This window comes from Podarcis tiliguerta (assembly GCF_965153285.1).
Source record: "Podarcis tiliguerta genome assembly, chromosome: 7".
In the NCBI taxonomy this organism is placed as follows: domain Eukaryota; kingdom Metazoa; phylum Chordata; class Lepidosauria; order Squamata; family Lacertidae; genus Podarcis; species Podarcis tiliguerta.
In genome coordinates, this window is record NC_139540.1 from 38,193,249 (window position 1) to 38,199,310 (window position 6,062).

Below are 6,062 nucleotides of genomic sequence, written 5' to 3' on the forward strand. Positions count from 1 at the left end.
TTAGTGAAAATAACATACCAAAATGCATTATATTAGGTTACTTTTTTTCAAGAATGTGTAAATTAGTCAAAGCTATACCAAAATGTATTTATAAGTAATAAGATGCTGGCGAATTTTCATGATTTTTTTTTTAAAGCACCCACTCACACACAAATTGTTGCAGAAATGTGGAAAACTATATTTAACTTTGAGGGGGGGAGGAGAGAAACTGATAGAACCAAAATTAATAGATCCATCCATCTCTCCTGCTCATTTAATAATCCTGGAAGGTGTATATCAACCCGGTACAATCCCCCCCCCCCCATTGAAAGAGGTGCATACTTTGATTTTCCTTACAAATAGCACTGCTTGCATTTTGGGGACAATATATGTTTAGAATACATTACATAGTGTCTTGTCAAAGTATGAAATAGCACTGTGCAGAATCATATGATATCTCAAAAGCCACCAAGTGTCCAAACCAATATTCCTTTCAAAAGTATAATTAAAGGATAGCTGTGAAGCTAAATTAAATATTAATTATGTTGATGTACTTTTCAGGAATTGTATGGCATTAACAATATTTTTTCTTTCTTACAGGGAACCATGGCAAATGATATTTGATTTCTCCAAGGTAAATTTCTTTCTCATTTTGACAGGAAAATTGGACCAGGCAATAATAAAGATGAGTGAGTTTCATTTTTACTGCTTTCAAAGTTTTTGCCAGTCTTCCTGTCCCACACAATAAAATGAAGTTCAACTTTCTATGACTAGCTCTAAGAAGTTCATATCTGCAGGATTCTTTTCTTGAAAGACAAACACAAAGCTCAGAAAGCAAATACAAAAAGTAATAAAGTGCTGGCTTCTTAATTCAAGCTTTTCAGGGAAGAAAATTTATTGGCATGAAACCATGGATAGAATTGTTCTCGTTGGAGCCTAATTGTGTATATGACACCGCTGGCATCTCCTTTTGTTAACAAGGCTACTCGTATGATCAGAAACAGAAGCAGTTGATTAACCTGTATGATTTTAACTTGTGCTGAAAGAATTTGGATTAGCTCCTAACTAACCATAGAGCTTGGTGTGCTCTGGTCCAAGGGGTCACGAAAAGTCGGACACGACTAAATGACTAAACAACAACAACATAGAGGGGATAAACCCAATTCAAAACTCAAAAAGAGTTTTGCTCTGGATGTCACAGATAGCCCTGTCCTTCATACTTTCCCCCACCCTCTTTTAAAGATACCCGAGTTGGTGGCCATAACTGCTATATCTTGTGGGGAGTGTTATATTGACCCCCTGCGTATTGGTGTCTGAATATGCTTTGTATGGTGGTGTGTGTGTGTGTTTGCTTAAAAAATTTTTTGGGGGCAAGCTTGTGACAAGGGAGAAAGGATGTTAGGTGCCTCTCTCTCTCACACACACATCAAAGTAGCCCCCCAGAAAAGATGGGGATCTCTTTGCTATAAGTTATGTTGATGGTGTTCAGTGAACTTTAATCTCTCTGGAGCCAAAGATATTCTACAAAAGCACTGCTAATCCCAGCCTGCCTGTTGACCGTCTTTATAAACTCTTTATAAACTGAACTTTAAAGCCACTATTTGCAGTAGGTTTAGAGAGTGACATTAACAGACGGGAGATCAGAATGTTTGCATTTTGTGGCATTTTGATCTTTGGGGCTGCAAATAAAATCTACACAGTATATCTGGAAAGAAAACAAACAAATGTGCATGGGTGACACAATCTACACTGGATCTTGAATTTAATCAATGGATTTGCATTACTCAAACTCTTAACAAAAGCCTGAGAAGCACCTGCTTAACACAATATGGACTTAATTTCCTTCCAGCTGAAACAATATTTTTTTAAAGCAGAAGCATACAACTTTCACTCATAGTTACAAAGTCTTCAGATGTATTTCACTGTGTGGTCTTGGGCCAAAACCCATTTCTTTGTTGAACCTACCTTACAGACTTGTTGAGAGGATAAAACTGGAGAGGAGATCCATGTATATTGGCTTGAGCTCCTTGGAGGAAAGATGGGTATAAATGTCAAAAACAAATGGTTGAGGGAGCTAGGTATGTTTAGCCGGGTGAAGAGAAGACTGAGAAGTTGTATGACAGCCATCTACAGATATCTTAAGGGCTGTCTCATGGAAGATGGAGCAAGTTTTCTCCTGCTCTGGAGGGCAGAACTCAAGCCAATGGCTTCAAGTTGCAAGAAAGGAGATTCTGACTAAACATCAGGAAGAACTTTCCAACAGTATGAGCTCTTTGACAGTGGAACAGACTACCTCAAAAGGTGAAAAACATTCCTTGAGTGGAGGTTTTTAAACAGAGGTTGTATGGCCATCTATAAGGGAATATTTAGCTAGGATCCCTGCATTGTAAGGAGTTGGCTTAGATGACCCTTTGAGTCCATTTTATCAGCTGCTAAACACTGCTATTGCCTCTAAGTCTATTGGTCAATTTATCCCCACAGTCCTCCACTATGACGATAGTTTCATAGACACTATTAGCTACTGAAAACGTGAAGTTTGACACAGTTCAACTGCACACTCCCATACTTTAGCTATCAGACACTGGTCTTTGCTTTCTCTGAGGGCCCCTTTCTTTCAAAGTCACTGCCATGCATCCTAGATCAAGGGCAGAGAACTTGCAGACCTCCAGATGTTGGTGGACCACAACATGCACCATTCCTGAATATTGGCCAGGCTGGCAGTGGCTGATGGGACTTGGAGTCCAACATCCTATGCAGTTCCCCAGTTTGGTTCTACAGCATGCATTTATATAGGATGCTATAGGAACCAGGAAGTGGGAGGGCCAGAGTGGACATATTTTGTCCTCAACCTGTCATCGATGTGCACTCTCTTTCTCTGAGCTTCTCCCAGGATGAGAAGCTTCCAGGACGAAGGAACATGACCAGTAGGCTTTCAGGTGGTCATCCCCCCAGATGTAGCTTCCTCAAGTATGAAAGTTTAAAAGAGAAGCAAAACTCCCCACAACAGCAATACATGCCCCTACTCCTACACAGACAGCCCACATCCTGAACTAGTCTTTGCATTCTATCTGCATTTTAAAAATTCTGTTTTATCCATGTTTCCTTTGGCATGGTCTACTGTGTAGATAGTGATGAATTATAGTAATAAATAAGAAATATTGCATTCTTCTGATACAGGCAATCCCCCAGGAAGTTTCTCCAAAGCTCAATCCATTACTTCAATTATTGTTTCCACAAGCCAAAGATACAATTTGGTGCCGCTACCACAATGCAATTAAAGAAATGGTGCCAAAGTCTCCAGATATTTGTTTGCTGTGTATATGTGCTTATCTTTGAAGCACACATTTCCATTAACATAAATCCTGACAGCAGTGTCATCGTAGCAATTTAGGTGTGATGTTAATTTCATGTAGGCAATTAACGTCACAGTTTTTAAGAAAAGTAGCTGCGCGCGGGGTGGGGGAGGGTTCAGGGCCTGTTAATGAAGTTACATAAATAACACAAGCCAAGTCCAGAGAGACAAGTCTTGAGAACACCTTACTGAATAATCTGAACAAAAACTGTGTATAATTTGGGGCGAAAGGAACAGGTGTTGTTCCCAGCAGGAAGAAATAAAACTAAACATACAGAAGAAAACTCTCCCAAAACAACACAGCTACATGTTGCCTACATGAAGGTCATGTCACTATGCTTGGTAATTAAGCAACACCTCCATCTACCCCCTTCTTGGCTAGTTGACATTAACACTAACAGAAGGGGAAAACCTGAATATCATCTTTTCCTTTTCCTTTTGCAGAGGCAGATTTAGGTGAGAGTGACTGGTCCACCCACAAGCCGAGAGGGGGCGCTGCAACAATGACGAACAATGGAAGGTGAAAGGTGAGAGTGTGTGGATTTTTATGGCACACAGAGCATCGCTGAAATTTTAAAGCCCAATGTCTGCCATTGCCTATTGTGCTTAGCAGATGAGCTTCTTATCCTAAACCTCCGCTTCCCATTTGTCAGTGCAGCATATAGCCATCTATACTTGGTCACCCTGGGAGTCTTTTCCTGTTGCATTATCTTCTGTTTTTTCTTTACTACAGGAAATCTTCATCCTTAGGATGCATGTAAGTAATGAGGCAATTAGCAGCATGTCTAGTTTGACAACCCACCCCCAAACTCATAGAACCCTCAACATGCTTGGATTGCTTGTGCTTCTTATTTATTTATTAAAAGCCTCCACAAAGAAAATTAAGTCTATTATTCAATACATCTTTAAAAATTAATATTTAATAGAGAACCTCTGACCATGTATTTAGTCATGTCATTTGGGGGCAAGGGGGAAAGAGATATTGATAATTTCCTTTCTGTGTCTTATATCTAGCCACAAAGAAAGGGCAAAGCATTTGTTTCCATTCTTGGCATATAGGTGTTAGTTTTATTTATTTCCTGAGTAGCGCCAATCAGTGAGGACCATAAATACCAAGCACCACCACTTTGAAACATGCCTCATTATCCTCCACATGCTTTGGGTCTCTCTGAATGCATTTTGACAAAACATTTACATAAAATACAACTTTTAGCTCTTAAAGAACATGAGAGAAAAAGCTATAAGTGCAGCTCCTGTGGATGACAAGCCCATTCTGGATTTGAGCACCAGCAATGAATTAGATTTACAGCACAGCAAAGTATATGGGAGCACTTTAATTTAACTAAGTTATGTGACTCAGAGCCAACATTGCCTTTAATGCAAGCACTCAAGGTTATAGATGAAACTCTTGGGGCTATAGATTAAGCTGCCCGGCAGTTCTGATATAAGATAGTGTCAAAGAGTCAAGAAGATGGGAATCAAAAGTTCCCCCTCCTCTTCTGGACTCCTTGAATTCCTTTCTCCAGTACCAAAATATTAGAATCAGCTTAGAGACCTTGGGATGAGAGCCTTTCGAAGAACAAAAACCTGAAGGGGTGGACGGAACTTGAAGGGGGGCACTGGACTGATATTCATATTTTAAAGTCCTGCCTACTGTTGCTAATGGATCTTGGCTAGTTGGACCAAAGGTGACTGGGTTTCTTTCTGTGAGATGCTATAGTATCTACACAATACTAATGTGTTATGTCAGCCTGGAAGCTCAGTTAGTTGTAGCATGGTCTGATAACACCATGGTTGCAGGTTTGGTCCCCATATGGGACAGCTGCATATTCCTGCATTGGGCTGGACTAGGTGATCCTCAGGGTCGGCGAATCAGCGAATCAGCGAATCATAGACTTTACATTTCTATGATTCTCTGATTCACAGTGTGGTGTGGTGGTTAAGAGCGGTAGTCTCGTAATCTGGGGAACCGGGTTCGTGTCTCCGCTCCTCCACATGCAGCTGCTGGGTGACCTTCGGCTAGTCACACTTCTCTGAAGCCTTTCAGCCCCACTCACCTCACAGAGTGTTTGTTGTGGGGGAGGAAGGGAAAGGAGAATGTTAGCCGCTTTGAGACTCCTTAGGGTAGTGATAAAGTGGGATATCAAATCAAAACTCTTCTTCTTCTTCTTCTTCTTCTTCTTCTTCTTCTTCTTCTTCTTCTTCTTCTTCTCTGTATACCATTCTCAACTTGTCCCCAATGACAAGAAGCTGGGGGGGGGGCATTCCACTGATAACTCCTAGCGCAGTGTGAGCAAACATATTAACAAAATATGGCGTCATTCTGGGCCAAACCCTCTGGTTGAATAATAATTTGATCAAATCATAATCATAATAATTTATTTATACTCCACCCATCTGGATAGGTTTCCCCAGCCACTCTGGGTGGCTCCCAGCAGAATTAATGATAATCATAATAAAAAAGTGATAAAACATCAGACATTAAAAGCTTCCCTAAACAGGGCTGCCTTCTTACTCAGTGTTGTAAACTGCAAATCTTGGCCAACTGTTTCTGTGGAGATGCCGGAGGAACAATAATTCATCATCATGAAGCTAATGCTAAACTTGACCACTGTGGTAACCTGGTCTACTTAAACAGCCTTTTTCCACCTTCCAACTGACTGCAGGAATATCTGTGGAGTGAATCATCCTCACCATGGTATATCATGGTTTTCTTCCTGCATTTTTGGCT